The 18,250-nt window shown below is 39.5% G+C and overlaps 1 long non-coding RNA gene across 1 annotated transcript in view; it reads right to left on the bottom strand.

Moving 5' to 3' along the window:
- Positions 1-2,383: 2,383 nt before the first annotated feature.
- LOC143693782 (uncharacterized) overlaps positions 2,384-18,250 on the bottom strand; it is a 38,514-nt gene continuing 22,647 nt past the window's right edge. Inside the window, exons 2-3 of the long non-coding RNA XR_013181731.1 lie at positions 5,788-5,855; positions 2,384-3,049 (exon numbers count right to left, since the gene is read on the bottom strand). This is a non-coding gene — a long non-coding RNA (uncharacterized LOC143693782). The remainder of the gene's footprint in view (positions 3,050-5,787; positions 5,856-18,250) is intronic.

Genomic DNA, 18,250 nt, shown 5'->3' with positions numbered 1-18,250 from the left:
CCTTGGGCCCCACCTTTCCACTGTAGCTGTTTGTTTGTTTGCTTGTTTTTGCCAAAAACATATAAAACACACATCAATTTCTTTCTTGAGGGGAAAAAAAGCAAAGAGATTATCAGAAATTCACCATGATTCATGTCAGCCATATTCAAAAGGAGACATGAGGTTAAGTCTTTAGCTGTCTGGAAGAAGTTGCTGAAAACCTGAGCATGAAGGAGACATTTCTAATGTCTCTCTCTGTGGTGCTGGAAGGAAAAGCAGACTCTGTGCACTGCTTTCTGCACTTTCTGCTCAGATCAGCAGCAAGGTTTTAGGTGAAGCAATGGCTGGTTGATTGAATATGATTGAAGCACACACACTTCACCTCACTGAAAAGGACATGGAGAGAAGGAGCTGGTATTTAAAGGAAGGGGGACAAATTAGGAATGACAACCTTCATTGAGATGGGGGCAAAATCACAGGTCAAACCATCTCAGGCATTCAAACATCCCCTTTACAGGATGCTTACCTCAAAACAGGGCTATCTGTCACCCAGAAGTGAAAGAACAGGGCCATGAGGTTCACACATAGAAGAGCTTTGCCTTTGCTCAGCTATGGGTCATACCTGTGTGCCTTGAGATTTGCTGTCCCCAACAGATGTGTGGGTGTGCCTGGAAACCCTTCAGAGCCACCCCTGACCTGGGACCACAGCAGAAACAATTGCTGTCCTTCATGCAGCATAGATGCCCAGACGGCTTTGAAACCTGCCTATTCACTAACCAGGGCTTGTCTGAGAGCATGGCAAGATGTAGAACCCTAAACAAATGCCCTCTCTTCAAGAAAAGTTGGGGGCTTTTGTTGCTCCAAGTTAAACAGCGTAGAACAAGGAGGATGCAGGTCCTGTCGATCCCCCCAAGTGATTTTTTTTTACCTCCTGGAGGACACAGTAACTGCTGAGCCTGCGGAAGCATTATCCTGCTTTCAGAGAGCTCTCTGATGAGGAATTCAGTGCTGTAGCTGTGGCACGGCACGAGACACGTGGTTGGGATGTAAAAAAGTGAAAAATAGGGCCCAAAGAGCTAGAATGTCTGTGATGAAGCTCCTCCTTCAGCAAAATGGGAAGTGTTAAAGCTCTGAATATCAATCAGCACTTCCCACAGGCAGTGGGATTCACTGGCAGGATCTGCCAGTGTCTCTGAGACACTGAATCCTTTCCTTAAATTAAAATTGTGACCAACTAGAGGCAAAGCAAATTACTAAGGTAATCAAATATGAGTGACATTAGTCTTGTAAAAGAAATCTACAAAGTAAAATTCACTGTAGGATGCATGAAAACTCCATCAGTTCTTTGTTTTATGTAAATGAGCCCCCCAAACACTTCCAAATAACAGAAAATTGTAAAAATGCACCACAGAGTTCAAGTTTACAATTCAATAATAATAGTGTAGAGTATAATAATAATAATGTAATAGCAATAATAATAAACATCCACTGTTTTATTATAACTACAGATTGTGTCTGATTGAAAGTCATTAAAAACCTATGTAAAAATATGGAATAAAAAAGCAAGTAGTTTTTGCTCTAGCTGTTTATGTATAGTACATTCAGTTTCTCTAAAACAAATCAGTGGAGAGAGGGGAGGAACAACAGGAAAACCCAAAATAATAAACAAACCATTTTTAAGACATGTTATAAAACTCCTGAGAGTCAATTGTAAGGGCACTTTCTCCTAGAAAGATGACAGCAATTATCTTCCAGCAAAGAAGGAGAGAAAAAGAGGGACACACTCCTGCAGTTCAAAATACTAGCTGTGATTTTCAATCTTTCTTTTTCTCTGTCCTCAAGAAACTCAGTTAAAAGGAAGTGGTGTGCACTACCAGGTACCACCAGAGGAAAAGGTACACAAATTATCCAGTTTTAGTCAGTTCCAGTGGCACAGAACAAAGCCCCATGGCCTTTAAAAGGATATTTCACATAATGGTTTTGCCCGTGCTTCACCTGCTCACACCCAGGGGTAGATCAGAGCCCACAAGCTCCTGAATAGTTTTAAGGGATGATTGCAGAAAGGATGCATGGAAAAGCAAATTATTCTCGATTTCAGGCACATAAACAACTCTTAAACCTCAATCCCATTATCTTATGTTTCTGATTTAAACAAGACACAAGTGAAAATCAGAGGATACCAAGAGATGTGGTTCATCTGGAATTTAAAAGGAGAAGCCTGTTTTGAAAGTTAAGACATTTATAAGGTATATATTTCCCAATTTATTGCCCATCACTTTTTTATATATACAAAACAATAAACATTTCTCTTGGACAACAATTCTACAGATTAGCACAGACAGAAAGAATTTTTTCAAATATTCAGCCTTGGTTTTCCATTTCCTATATTTGTCCCAGGATTCTAAGCTGTACCCTAATTATACCCTAGGTATATAATTAATACCCTAGGTACTAGCCTAAAATAATCCTCTCTATCCTTGCTGTCTGCACCCATCTAATTCTCCTGGGAAGAAAAGATGTTAATAAAATAGATGAACTATTGTCATTTTTCCCCCAAAGCTTTAATAGAAAAGGGAGGACAGCTGAAGGGCAAATGGAGATTCTTACTAATTCCAGAATCTTTTTACACAACTCTTACCTTTTTCTCCAAGCTTTCATAAGCTACAGGCCTTTTTCTCCCAGTTCTCACTGTCCTCGATATGAGTGCTACTGAACTTAGCCTGGTGTTTATACTTTAATATTATCATGAAAAATAACATTTGCCCTATGGACAACATTACAGCAGAGATGTTGCTCAGTAGCTAGAGAGATCCCATGTGAACCATCTGTTTCTGTCCTCTGGATCTCAAGGGAGTGTGAATAAATAGTTTCTTTCTGAATGTGCTGTGTTTCAATATATGGAGTAAGTTTTCCACAAGAGAAAGACTTTTGTATTTCCCTAGTAACCAGGTGTTATCTGCAGCTGTAAATAGGGAGAAGTGTGGAGTACAGGCTGGAATGGTGTCCTGCTAAAGCAGACAGATTTAAATCTTCCTTGTTCTTCTTCTTTTTTTCATCTGGTCAATCAGCTCTGCAAGATATGACATTGACATGTTGATCAGTTTCCAGAACAGCTTGTGAAACAATCATTTACTTTTGACCAGTCTCAATTATATCTTATCTACACTAGGTCACACAGTCTATCAAACATATAACTTAAAATAATGGCGAGGGTAATTTGGAACTGGCAAATGCAATGTTATGAAAGGTTAAATTTAAATTTCCCTGGGGTCAAAGGTATTTAAGGACAATCTAGGCACTGGTTTGAAATACAGCATAGTTAGCTACCAGATGAAAATGATTTTTCTTGCAGCAATTACCATAGTAGTCCCAGAAGGGGTTTGTTATGTTAAAACAGCACTGAGACTCCAGAACTGTTCACAGGCAGGTTTTTAGGCTGCTTTGGAGGGCCTGCTGTTTGCTTTTGTTGGCAAGCATGACCTGTATGTTTATTTTATTCCTTCTTTACTTCACATGGTGAATTTTGTTCTCTGCGTGTATGAGAGGATTACAAGCAATAGATGTTAAAGTTTCTGTTTACCTACAAGGCATGTACAAACAGAGGGCCTGATCCAAACCCCGTTATCATCAGTGCAAAGTTGAGTCATCATCTCTGAAAGTCTAGTCGCCTTTTTCAAGGTACCGAATACAAATAGATGTTCTTCAAGCACCATGTCTAAAATTTAAAATATATTCTTTAGGGGGAAAAAAAGAGGAAACTCCCTTTGATTTCCCCCTAGTTGGTGGGTACTTTTTTTAAGGGCAACTTTCTGTTTGACCGAACTTGAGGTTTAAACTTATACATCATCAAAGATTTTACCACAGCTGTGGCTGGAGACCAGTATTCCCTGGAAGGATTTATGAAGCTGTTCTTTCAGTGACTCGTAGCAATGTGAAAGACAATTCTCTGACCTGCTCACCCTTATGGTGTGTTTACTGCTCATAACGTGTATTTTTTTGGTGAACATAAGGAATGCAGAATAATGTCGGCATCTCATTTGCCAAAAAAAGAAGAGAAAACCATACAAGAAGAAGGTCAGCCCAACAGCAAGGATGGAAAAGAAGCACACTATATCATACATGCATGGAAATAAGTCTTCTCATGGTGCATAGGAGACCTCATCACATTCCTCTCCAGGGAGTCAGCAGGAGGTAAAGAGCAAAACAGCCTTTGTGTAACACATGAGCACATCCTGTAAAGAGCATATATAGATGGTGAATCTCTCTAAAAACTGATACTTAGCATGCTAAGCAAACAAACAAGCAGCTGAATACATGTAAATTAGATGAATGGCTTGGGTATAGGAGACAGGAACCTCATAAGTCAAATGAATCCCAGCTTCCAGAAGGATTTGCATATAGCATAAGGAGGGACCTTCTGCAGATGCAGGTTTGCTAGCAGGGTGTGTGCCTGGGGAGCTGCGCCTTTGTGGAACTGCCTGATTGGAAGAACAAATTAATAGACTGGAAAAAAAAAATCCACTTTCAAAACTTCAAAATGCAAGTTCCTGGATACAGTGTGTTCATTTTCTTGCCCTGTGTGTTAGTTGGTTAGGTTGCACTTTCCTGGTTGAAGCACCTTGCTTCCGGCTCAGATACTTTAAGTCAGCAATCAAACAATATTTTCTACAAGTGGGAGCTATGAGAAAGAGACAATTCCTGTGGCTGGGCACTGGAATAGGATGCAGTTACCCAATTATTGCTTGCCTCTGTTGCTCATTTATTAAACAAGAAAAAATTCCAAGTTGTTTGTAAGGTCTTCAGAGTAAGAATTGCCCCTAATGTTTGTCAGCACAAAGCCTAGCATGCTAGATGACGTGCCTGCTATGTGACTCTGCTCTGCAGACAGAAATAATAACCTTCAGGAGGAGGGCTCTCTCACTGTACTCTTCTTTTCACAGAGTACTGAGTTGTACTCTGTTGATGCTGAGTCAAAAACATGCACTTTTCTTCCATATTCATTACTGTGCTATTTGGAAGGCTCAAGGACGTGAAGCGAACTTTAAGCTGAGAAGATGTTAACAGAATGTAGACATGAAAATCAGTGTTTCTGCCTCCATCTGTTTCTTGGGTCTCAAAAAACACAAGTGCCTCTGTAGCACAGTCAGTACAGTGACAACTTCTGGGCCCAGTGGGCAGACAATTTTAGCATCCTTTTTTTCAGAAAGACTGCCAATACTGAAACCTTGTCACTGCCATTTGTAGTACACTTTTAATTTAACACATCAAGATAAAATTGTTTCAGCCCACTGCCCAGCACTTGCCACCATGACTACTGATCTGAAGCAATGTTCTCAAGCATAAAGAAAATGGGTGACAGAGCCATGAAAAAAAATGAAAAAAAAAAGAAAAAAGAAAAAAGGAAAAACAGAGCAGATTAAATTAGAGTTCTAACCCAACTTAGACACTATGACCCCAGTCTTTTGGTCTTTTACATGCTCATTCGATAACCAGGATAGATAATACAGCTGCAGCATGGACAGAAAAAGAGGGAGGGAAGATTGAAAAGGTGGATGTACAGCTGTTAGGGAGCTATGGTGTCATGTCAATAATCTAGTAACCTCAAATCTCCATCCTTGCATAGATCAGTACCTGTTACAAAGAAATGTCCATATCTGAAAACGAATGTACTGCTGTCCAGATTTTTTGCAGGGTGTTCTCTGGAGGCTTGGAAGCAATCCTGAACTGAGGGACTTCCTCCTTACTGCTCTATCTAAGCTGCTTTGCATTACTGAGAAGTCCTTCAGATACTTGGGTATGCAGTCTCACCATCATGTTGAGATGTTGTCCATTTGGGCTGTCTTCTGGCACCATGCCACCTCCACCATGCAGAAGGCCTGATAAAAGTGAGAAATTTAGTTTTTGGTTTAGAGAAGACTCTGAGGTTTTTTTGCCAGACCTGCCACCATCACAATTTAGGTCAGCTGAAACTTGCTCTAAGTTGTCACAAAAACTGTCTGGGACTGAAGCTGTAGCAAGAAGTTAGCAGTGATTTCACTACTACTGACTTCTATTCTACTGAGGTGTCACCACAGGGTGGACAGAGGAGCCAGAGTGGACATGCAATTTATTACCAGACAAGACAGATGAAGAACAGTTTATAACTTACCAAGTGGGTTCTGCACAATCCTTTGATCTGTGTTACCCACTCTATTGTTAACACCTGTGCAATGCTCAATAAAACACTCCCACAAGCCCTTTTTGGTATCTCCAATGCACAGTCTGTTATATTTCCCGGCGATGATGCAGTGCATAACTCATTTAGAGGGGCATGTGAAGTGTTCATGAATGACAAATTAAGATTTAGTTCAAACATCCCTGATGGGGTCTTGGTGCATTTTACCAGGTTTATAGATCTGTTTCCTGGGAATGTACCTTATAAAGTTGCATTTGTGGGTTGTTTATTCAATGAGCAAAGTGATCCATTATGTTTTTGTCACTGTTTTAGACATGAATGGAAGGTAGGGAAATGAGTGCTGTAAACAACTCTTCTTTCCAATTTTCGCAAGAGTGAAAGTTGAAGTACAGCAAATGGAATAATCTGTTCAGGATTGCAAACTGAAGCAGAACAACACATAATCAAGAGCATTTAATTGTGTCCTATTTCTTCCATCCTGGGCATCTGGAGAAACAAAATTTTTCTAAAAATCTTTGGTTGATGAAGTGTGGTGTGGGAAAATGGAACACCAAATTTCGAATGGAGAAAAATTAGTTTTAGTCTTAGTTATTCCAGGGGTTGTGAATGATGATTGAAAGAAATGATTATCCCTCCACCCCTTTCTTTCAGCATTTCTCTGGAATTTCTGTTGTGGTCCAGTGTGGAAAGTGGTTTAGTGTTTCCAGACAGAGGGCAAAATGAACAGTCTGTCTCATAAAAGCATCCCATTCTTGATATACTTCTATTATCATTTTGAAGACCAAAATGATAATGGACCTCTGGCTTCTGTAAGCATCAAAATCTTCTGAATTTCCTCTATTGCTAGCACTATATATCAGAGTTACTAAACAGTCCAGTGGGCAATTAGGTTTAGTTTGCAATGTCACTCTTTGAATGTTCGTTGTTGTTTTTTTTTTTTTTTTAACCAGAATGTCATGCACCTCTGTTAGAGGCCACCAACCACAACTCTTATGATTTCACTCACAGGCTAGCTATCAAATAATTCTTTAAACCAGAACAAAGAAAAGATTTATTGAAAGTTCTCAGTTCCAGACAGGCCAGAAGAATTTGGGGCATTCCAGAAGAAGCTGAGGACAGATCCGTGTTCTTTCACCCTTGCTGTGTACCACGTTTCTAAAGAAATATTCTGTATTTGGATCTATTTTCCATGGATGGCCTCAAGGATTTGAAAATCCTTTACAGAGTCATTTCCTTTGGAAAAATGGAGAAAGGCAAAACTTTCCAGGCTCCTTCTTGCCCCACTGAAGGGTAAGCACTTACCGTTGAGTGCTGTGGGAATAAATGTGCCTATGTATGTATGCAGCACAGGCTGCAACAGCACTGGGATTGCTCTGAAGGTTGTGTATTTCACATACACTCTGCACTTCAGGCTTGGCAAGATCCAAGCATTTTCCTTACTTCCCTTTCCAGTACAGACACAAAATATTCATTGATGTGGGTAAAGATGTGTCAGGAGGCAATGTGTTCATTCCCTCTGCCACAGGGAGTTGTTCTGCAAAGTTGTTAGTCTCTGGTAGCTTAGCTGATTCCTTTCCCTGTGTGTTGCAGGAGCATCCAGAAAAGCTTACAAGATACTTAGGGTAAAACCCTTTCCATTTGCAGCATAATCATGTCTGGCTCAGGAAAATTCACTGGATTTAATGTGGTAAAAAAGAAACTTCCTTTTCTGAGCTCTCACTCTCTCTCAAAACAGATTGATCAATAGAGCAACACAGTAAGAGCGAAGACCTGTTTTCAAAGAGGAAAATATCTTGTGAATAAGCCACTGGCCTGAAACTCAAGAAAATGTCTTTGCTTATCACATGTTTGCTGACAGAGAATCCTTGCAAAATGCTGGATTTCCAAGAACAGATTGCTGAACTCCTACTTTCATCTCAGGAAAACTGCAGCCAATAAATCATAAAACCAGAATTACAGAGACTTTGTTTTGGGGTAAAATCAAAACTAGAATTAAACATTCCTCTTTCAGAAGATAAACCTCTAATCCTGGACTATAGAGCCAGTGAGCCACAGCCAATAAATAATTTTTGTCACTAAAAATAAAGGGCAAATTATTTGGCCCTATTAAACTGTCCGATTTTTTCCCTTTTGTGCACTGTTCCTGTAGAGCCCCAGATCCAGAGGGGACTGTGGTCAGATTTTTCTCATATTCTGTTTATTCTCCTCCGAGCTCCTTACAGTTTAGGACATCCTCAGGATGAATGCTTAAGAGCAAAACTTTACTCTTTGCTATTGATGAAATTCAAGGATCAGATGGCACCAGGCTCATTCGAGACAGTATTGGAATGAAGCATTTTTAAATACCTTGTGCTTCAAATCGTTTCTCCTTCTTGTTAAAAGAAAGGTGAAGGACAACAACACTAAGAAGACAAAGGACATAGAAGCCTGTATTTACATAATTTACTATTTGCATAACTTGGAATTTGAATTTGGTCTGCAGTCTGGTAGGAATTTTTTTCCCTATGTATGATTGTTGCGGAATTGGGAGGAATTTTGCTTTCCTGGTAGTAAGATATAGCTTTTTCCAGAAGTATGTATTTTAAGAAATGCACTCACAGCTGGCTAGTGTATTGGTGATATCCCTGTCCTCTCCTGATCCCCCTTTGTGACATATTACATTTTTGTGGATGTTGCCTTTAAATAAGTGTAGAGAATGCAGGGAAAGACGTTGCAGGTTGTGAAACACAAAATGGGTGTTCTGTGACCACTCCCCAGACAAAATGTCTCCCAGAGGTTCCTGTGACTATGGGGAAATTACGTCCAACATTCCTATGCAGCCTTTAAAAAGAAATTTTGAAATTTAAATATTACTTTGTTTTCCATAATTGCAGCAAACAGCTGTGATCAACATTCAAGTAAACCAAAGAAAAAGATCTTTCAGTCTTAACATTTTTCCTAACAAGTTAACTATCTGTGGCAAATTTTAGATATGTGCTGCTCCAGTCCTCTCTATTAGAATTCACTCCATGCTGTGGATTTTAAACTTATGCTGTCAAATTTAGTCACATTGTATTTTACAAGATATTTGGTGCTTGTTTGCTTCGTTCTTAAGTTAGGCTCATTCATTCTTGGAGATAGCCTCTTCCATCAAAAAAGGAAAGGAGTGTGAATTTTTTGTAGTGAGGGTCTCTTAGGCATCACTTTGAAGACAGATACAGCAAGAAATTTAAAATTACATAGCAAAAAAAAAAAAGGAGTCTTTGATGGTTCTTCTTAATAAACCAAAATGGCTTGGTTCCAAGCCTGCAAGAACTCAAATTTTGAAAGGTTTGTATTTTGAGCTTTCTGTGTTCCAACCCCTCACAACCATGGAACCCAGAGTGGTGATCCACTGCAAAATACTCATTTCTGGGGATGTGAAAATAGGTGCCTCTGATGAGAGTTGTATGAAACCCAAAAACCTTTCCTCCAGTGGAGTGATTGCTTAATATCCTACTAAATTATACTCCTGCCTCTAAGTACGACTATTAGAAGTGATCCTTAAAGATATCTGGAGACCGTGGTTTACGTGTAAGGCAAACAGATTGCATTTGTAACATTTAACACACAATAACGATAATAAAACACACTGACGTGGGTTTTCTCTGTAAACAGTCTCTTCTGAAGATAGAGCCAGTGAAATGTTTTGAGAACTTTGACATTTATAGCTGTATTTATAATCTCTTTTGGATCATTTCCTCATGGAATCACATGTTTGTGTATTTTAAATTCTCTGGAGAAATAAAAATGTTTAAACAAAATAATGATGTGATAGGCACTTTATGAGGGCTTGTTCAACACACGCACACGTACAAGCAAGGCTGGGTTTGTTCTGAAGTCACTGAGTGGGAGTTTTGGAAGTGGATATCAAGGAGAGAGCCTCTTCACTGGAATGATTAAAAAGAGAGGGAAAAAGCAAGTGTACCCAGGCCTGCCACAGAAGATGGAACTTGCTGTCTGAGAAGTAACATGGCAGTTGTTATGCTTGCCGTACCAATATGAAAAAGAGGTAAAGAGGAAGGAGATACTCTTATGTTCATATGCATACATATGCCTCGACATGTGTAAATGAATTCACACTGGCACACATCACATAGGCACTTGTATTAGTGCGTAATTCACAGTAGATAATTTATTTGCCAGTCTTTCTACTAATGGCACATACGTGAGCAGACTGCTTTTTTCTAAATGTGACTCTCATATTTCAGAATAAGAGGAGGCTTTTACTGTACAGTGAGAGCACAGGTATTTACTGTGAATATTTAACACTGGATGTTCAAACTCTGGTTGTGTGTGTTTCCACACAAATCACATGGGTTTATTTCCAGTTTTGACATCAATGGCTTAATAGTAAAAAGTAGAAAGTAACAATATTTCTTTCATAGAAAAGTAAAAATATTTGTTTCATAGGAAAAAAAAAAAGTGAGAACTATTTCCAAAGGGAAAGTACAGACAAATAGGATTAGACTTGTATAAGGTTAGTATATTTTTCCTGGGCAACCAAACCTTACTTGAGGCATCATTCAGCTACATGGTTAGATTGTCACCCATATTCCCCAGCCCACAAGAAAGAAATTAGTCATTACAGCAGAGGACAGAGAAGCTATCTGCCCAAATTCAGGAAGAAAAAGCCCTGGGAGGCCCGTGCCAGTATTGCCTTCAGCATAGCTGTGTCTTCACAACGCAGACCTGTATTGCCTCCAGAGTCTGGTGGAGGGGGATTGAATGCCACATTCCAAGAGCAATCACATATCTCAGTTCTTCCAAAGTGCTAAAAAATTGTATAAGCACAGAGAAGCAAGTTCATTTTTAAACTCAAGCAAACGCTCACCCAGAATGTTTTACAATGCTCAGTTTAGCTTTCTCTTCTATTTTTTTCATATTCAAACAGTATCACAAGCATGTCAGGAGTGTTTCTAAAAAGAAGAGAAGATACAAAGAGCTTGTGCGCCCTGGAAATTTTTTTCTATGTCAGCTTCAAAATTCTCACCAAAGCTGTGTAAGAAGCTTGCTAGAACAGCACCAGATGCTCAAGTGTCTTCACTAGTTGGAAAATGATAGCAATTCAGGAGCTACACATAGCTCCCATTGAAGTCAGTGATATCAGATCCCCACTGATATAAGGAGTCACTGGATGAAACCCCACCTTTGTTAAAGAAGCTCCCCTGTCTACCAACCAGAGAGAAAAAAAGCAGATATGGTTGAAAATAGAGGCTGTTCCAGAAGGAATACTGAGTTTTCCAAGTCTAATAGATGCTCTTGTAATACAGACCTTTTCTTCTGGGGATTCACAATACTTGGAAAGACAGAACTGTTTGCAACTCTTCCCTCAAAAATTAAAAACTCAACTTCTCTTTCTCTCAGATGTTGATTTTGCTCCTGTTCCTAGCAGCAAATACCTATTTTGTTCTGTGGTATCTAGTGAAACCTAGGAAGTCCTCATATAGCAGAGGAAAAGCACACAGATTCTGGGACAAAATGTGTCATTATTTAGCCTATTACTGCCCAAATATGTCTTAAAAGACAAGAATTACTTTAGCCTTGGCTTGTGGATGAAGAAGAATTGTCACTAAGAAGTAGTTCAAGGAATTGAATGACTTAAGCAGAGATCTCTGGGGAAGGGAAGAGAAAACAGAGGGTAGAATTCTAGCATATAAAGCTCATGTAAATAAAGCACTGACCTTTACTTCTGACATTGTTTCAAGTCCAGCTTTCTCTCTTAAGTAGAAGTAGACAAAGGTTGGTAGAGAGATTTATTCCCCTGGGACCTGTGTTAGGCCCATCAGACATCCCAAGGGAAATGATTTGAAAGGTCACAACATAGCTGCTGGCTATCTTTTAGCTGTGGAAGGGCCTCCGAACTTCACTTATTTATAGAGTCCTCCTGATGATTGAAAACTATCATTTGTCGTTGTTTTGACCTCTTAACAAGTACCCTTCTGGGTTCCAGAGTGTTTAAAGGCTAGGGAATTCTATAGTGAGCCAGAATGAGCAAGAAGGTAGCAATTGGCAATGGCTCGTCAGCTATATTGTTGTATTGCACTAAATAGTTTATTTAGTGGCTGTCTTTGTATTGGATGATAGGAAAATATGTTACTGGGTATGTCAGGTCAGGTGGATGGTGTATTCCCCCTCCCTGTCACATGGTTGCTCCCTCACACACTTCCCCTTTCTGTATTCTCTGGGGGTCCATCCCATGGGTGGCCCCTCCCCAAATGGCATCCCATTGGCCATGGTTCTCTTTCCCTGCCCCCTTCCCTGGGATATAAAACTCCACTACAAGGGGGCCATATGCTCTTTCCTGCCTGGGTGGTAGCTGTTTCCAGTAGTGTTCTGGCCCAAGCCAATAAACAGGATACTCCCTCCCGCGTGGGGAAGAACACTTCTCATCTTTTATTGTCAGTCCATGCAGGGGTCCGTGTGGGCTTGGGTTCTAGCTAGCTGGAACCAGACCCATACAAAGCCCAGAGAACCATGGATTACTGCACTATATCATGCTAGGCACTCTGTAAAATGAAATCATATTCTTCCTCTAAACTACTCTGCTGCCCCACTACATGTTCTCAGTGAAGTTCTCAGTTACTCCTTAGAAAATAGACCCAGAATTTTATAACATATTAGAAAATCCCACTGTAGTTCTCAGAAAACTATAGGAACCGTAATTGTGTAAACAATGTCTAGGTAAGAAAAATAATTCCTGTGACTCATGGAGACTGTGAGATATTTAATATTTTTAGATGGCACACCACAGGCTTTAAAGAAGCCTACATACACCACTATCCACTAAAAAGGTATCTTCTGAATTCTTTTCTTCTTCTCACCATGTGTCAGATTTCTTTTTTCCTTCGTGTATTTTCTCTCTTACCATTCTTTCTCCCATTACGTTCATGTTGCTACATCCTTCTTTTCCTTCTCCTTATCTGTTCATCCACACCAAGGATCTGCCACAATAAATTACATATTTTTGGCAGAGAGTGTGCAGTAGGATAAAAGAAGGTGTGTTCCTTTGTTTTTCTTCTGACCAGATCTACATGTGCTGAGCAACTCAGAGATCAAAACCCCAAAACACTTTCTATAAGCCACTAAACACTATGCAGTTTTTATTAGAGATGTAAAATGTCTCAGTATTACAAACTCAATTCTCCAACCCCATCTTTAACCAGAAGAAAATATCCCAACCTTTTTTAAGTAGAATATATCTACTTAAGTGTATCATAAATGACTGAACTAAGTGAATCAATAGGCAAGGGGGGTTTTCATTTATGGACAGAAAGAACTAATCGGTAGTAATATGATTGTTCTCTGTAGAAAATGGGTAAGGTATAGAGTGCTGCTGTGGAGACATAGGCAGCATTAGTCACTGTCAATATTCTCAGAGAGTTCTACCTATTGTGATGAAGCTTTATAAATCTTTGTCATGTCTTCAGTGCAATAGACACACAAATCTACTTAGAGTTCAGGTAACATATTAACATAAATAGCCAAGTACCAAATAGGAGATCTGACGATTTCCTTTCAGGAATGGGGGTTAGATTATTAGGTGATATTGTGCTGTATTATCTTCTGGTTTTTATTCAATGATCAGTGTATGCAAGGAAGAAAAGCAGGTATAAGAGATACAGATGGCATTAATAGTAAATTGAACAATAAAATAATATGCATAATTTAAATATGAAGATCGTGTCTCCCATTTATTAGAGGTGCTACTCACCTGAATACTTTCTAAATGTTATTCAAATAACATGCTTTTTCCTTATAGATATTTATTGTATCCAAGCTGATCTTACTCTTACAAGTCGATTCTGGGCCTGATGCTCTCTAGTCACCAACTGAAACAAACCTATTGACATGACATAAATTCACACTAACTGATGCTCTTGTCCCTTCTCATCCAGGGCTTGAATGCAGTTGTCTCACTTATTGCTACACCAATTATGTCAATGTCTAGGAACGGATGCCCAAGAGGTAAAGGAAAATAACTGGTCTGGACTAAGCTATTTTTGAGTCATATTGCAGAATGATTGGATTTGGTTCCAATTAGTAACAGCCACAAGTCCTGTAAAAATCCACCCACAGTGTCAGTTAAGGGCTGAGACCAGCCCCTCTTTTACATTGGCATGTTGATAGGCTAGTATTAGCTCTTTCTCACTCCTCTCTCCAGCTCTTGTCTTTTCAGGCAATGCTAACTCACACCTTACAGGTCCTGAAATGTCATCAATGGGGCACTTGTCCCCATGAAAAGAAGATGAGCAAGTCAATAAATTCTTTTTAGAGTATACTGAGTGTCCAGCCCCATCTATCAATGGCACACAGTGTATTTTTCTGAGTTCCTGTTCATTGTAAAATATTATTTTAGCAGATGTTCCCAGAGGCAGAAGGATTTTATCCACTGCCCCAACAGGCCTGGAAGATGTACAATGATAAAGAAAAAAGAGCTAAGAAAAATAAATCTATGTAGACATTGTGATTGCTTTCTGGGAGGGGGGCAAACAAGTAAAAACAAAACAACAAACAACAAAAGAAAAAAAAAACCAAAAAACACCCCACTCCTTAAATATTTACTTCATTATGATCCTTTAATATTTGAGGCCAATGTATCAGGAAGCAACTGTTTGACTCAGGACTTGAATAAGATGCAGTGATAAATAACCAAAGTAACTGCAGAGTGAATACATCGAACTGTGTGCATGCAGAAGAGACACAGAGAGAAAAAAAGTGTGTACAATTATACTTATGCCCAAAAGTAATTATTGAGTGGCCTGCACTCTGGTCTGGAGGACAAAAATAATCATGTATTTTCCCATAAAAATAACAAGGTAATTACTATGTAAACACTATGTCTCTACATGGCAATTACTGCAGGCCAGGTTTTGCTCCCCCTATTCATACTGACTGCTGCCACCAGGTGAACTGGCCCCCACCTTGTACCACAGCTACTATTTGGAAACTGTGTACTGAGTATGAGTAAAGGTGACAGCCTCGTGTAATTAAATGGTCAGTGAGCAATTACTATGTGAGTAAGCATAATGAGGCACTGCAAAAGGATCTGTAAGCAGACGACCAAACATATTTAAATACTGCATTATTAGAGTCAACCTGTCCTGCTTCCATTGTCAATAAAAAGATTTCCTCGCACCATTTTTTTGTTCTGTTTCTATTCCCCTTTTAAACACTCCCTGGGTTAAAGAGCAGAACCATAACAAAAACACGGAAGCCAAAGGTGCATGAGAAGGGGTACATTGATCTCTTCACAGCTCTGCTGAGCAGGTACATGTGTGCTGGTAGAGTCTTCTCTGAGCCCAAGCCAGGCCTGTGCCAGGAGCTGGAGGAGCACTAGCCAGCAGAGGTGGGTGGCATGCAAAATTTTGAATTCCAGACTGATTTCTGAAAGCTGTTCCAACTGCTATGTGTCTTGGTTACCCAGACACAAGATCAGAATATGTTTATTTTCTCTTTTGTCTGGGATGCTGTGAGAGTGAAAACCATTGCTTAAACATCAAGCAGTGAGGACCTGCAGGGACAAGGACGCCATCCATAGAAAGATTTTTCCTCCTCCTCAGTGAGCCTTGTATATATTCCTTTGAGCTTTTCAACACTTGTGTAAATACTGTGCCTCTGTTTTTATTTGATTGCATTTGAGGATCTCAAAGCACTGTAAGAACTCTAATGATCTTGGTGATACTGTTCCTGCTCTTGTTAAAATCAATAGCAACACACCCTTTGATATTAGTAGCAACACAGTCATGCCACAGGCTCTATAATATGTTGAGGAGGAAGGTATATATCTCATGTTTTTTCCAGTCAAAATAATAACATATTTTTCCTTAGGAGCAACAGGAATGGAGAAGCTTCTTGGAGATTGATTATTTTGCTACCAAAGCAAGAAGAATTGTACCTCTTGATAACAGTGGTATGCCTGAATCACCAACCTCTACTCCCTGTGCTGGGGTATGCAACAGTGGTCAGTTGTCACAGAAGATAAAATGAAGAACCAATAAGCCAAAAATTTTTTAGTATAGAACTGAGACATTATAGTGTCTAATTGACAAACTGTTTTAAAAGGTGTTCGTGTTTTCTGAAGCATTCTGTCACAAGACTGTTGTCAGGCTTATTATAAATGTGACCCGCCAGCATCTAATTGGTATCCCAATATCTTTAAGCTGTGACCTAGAAAGAAAGAGCGGAGCAGAAGAAAGCAGTAAAAAAAAAAAAATCTTGTCCTGGTCCTAGAGTGGTAGGGCAAATGCCTGTTCCTGTACTGTACATGCATAAACAGCTCTTTCTCATCTGCGATTTAATGTTGCTATACCTTTGATTGCAATTACATTGAATCACATTGCAACAAATCTTTGTAATGCCAATCCCATCTTTCCACCTCATTGACAGCTCTGGAGATGCATCTGAAATTCATAGTAGCCTCATAGCCTATGGCAAGAGAAATCCATGCTGCTAAAATTTTATTTTAGAATTCAAGCTGGTTTCTCTCAGCCTAGGATGCTCTGGTTTTAATCTTTTGCTGCCTAGCACAGTGTATCAAAATAACCAGCCAATATTGTTAAACTGTCAGGGGTCCTCACTGCCGCTGAATTTTACCAGTATAAATAAATATTGCAACTTAAGGAAAAAAAGCATCCCTATGGACAGATTTTTTAACATTAATAGAATTAAGAGGAGAGTGAAATTGTGTATAAACTTCAACTTGATAACAGCCTTTTCCCTCTTTTTTCTTTTTTTTTTTTACAGAAAGAAAAGGCTTGAGTGGAATATTCAGGCTGATTTACTGCTCAGGCTGATAGGGACTCCAGGCTGGATCCCAAAATTTGAACACCGTTCAAAGGGAGAGATATTTAAAAATCCCAGAAAAAGAGATATTTCCAAATTAATGGCATTGCCCAAATGCCTTGGCTCCTTGCACCCCACCAGGAAGGTTTATTATTTTCTGGTAAAATGTTGCTTGAATGGGGAGTGGTAGTCAGTGATGCGTCAGTGCTGCTCTTTGAAGACATTAAAAAGCTGAATGCACAACAAAGAACAGATGTTCCAGCATGCTTTATTTATGCACCCATCAGCAATCTTCCAATGACCACAAAACACAAGCTTTTTTTTTTTTTTTTCTTTTTACTCCTCACAATATTATTTTCTGATCAACTCACACTCTATTTTTCCTCCAGCTGAAGTCTTACGTGAATTTGGGGGGGTGTGTGTGTGTATGCACGCGTTTGTGCGTGGGTGTGTGTGCCTGTGTGTGTGCCTGTGCCTGTGCATGAGCGTGTGTGTGTTCTTGAAAGTCTGCTTCCATCAAAAGCAGCCTTCTATTGAACTGTCGAACAGGTGTGGATTCTGCAATTAGATCACATTTCAGAGAGAGAGAGACACTGAGGGTAATAATGGCGGTGAATTCTTCATAGTCAGATGCAGCACCATAGCGACCAGTAACAATGAAGAATAATAGGTATTAGTATTAGGGTGATTATTTTTAGTTTATAGAATCATTTGATTGAATACTGCCATAAGGCACCGTTAACGTGTGCACAGCGCTTGCCAGCTGTAGAGCAAACTTGTATTACTGGCACTTATCTGAAATTCTCATCTCTCCCCCACCCTCTCTGCTCACAATTGGAATGAAAGTAGCGATTAGGAAGTGAGATGTAATGCAGATTAAATGTTATGATGGACTAAGATCCTGATAGGTTATTAAAACTCACTTGCATTTGGTGTTTTAAAGGCATAGTGTTTGCATATTTTTCTACCGGTCTACATCTTTTGGAGATAAAACAAAGGGAACATTTTAAAAATCCACTCCTAACCAGGAGGCTTTTTAATAGTGAGTTTCCAAATTTATGACCTTCCTGTGTGTGCTTTACACCTGTGTGTTGTAAATATATATTAAGTATGGAGCAACTGTGTTACCAGTAACCATGGATCTGATTTAAACAGAGCTAAGGCCTCTGCACTGCAGTGGGCCAGATCCTCAGCTGATGTAACCTGGCATCTCTCCACCGAACTCAGAGGTGCTACATAAAGTTGTACCAACAGAGGATCTGCAGCAAGGGGAGAATGACAGCCTTAATTTGG

The sequence above is a fragment of the Agelaius phoeniceus genome, chromosome 1 (genome assembly GCF_051311805.1).
Source record: "Agelaius phoeniceus isolate bAgePho1 chromosome 1, bAgePho1.hap1, whole genome shotgun sequence".
NCBI lineage: Eukaryota > Metazoa > Chordata > Aves > Passeriformes > Icteridae > Agelaius > Agelaius phoeniceus.
This window is presented reverse-complemented; position numbering and strand designations above follow the sequence as displayed.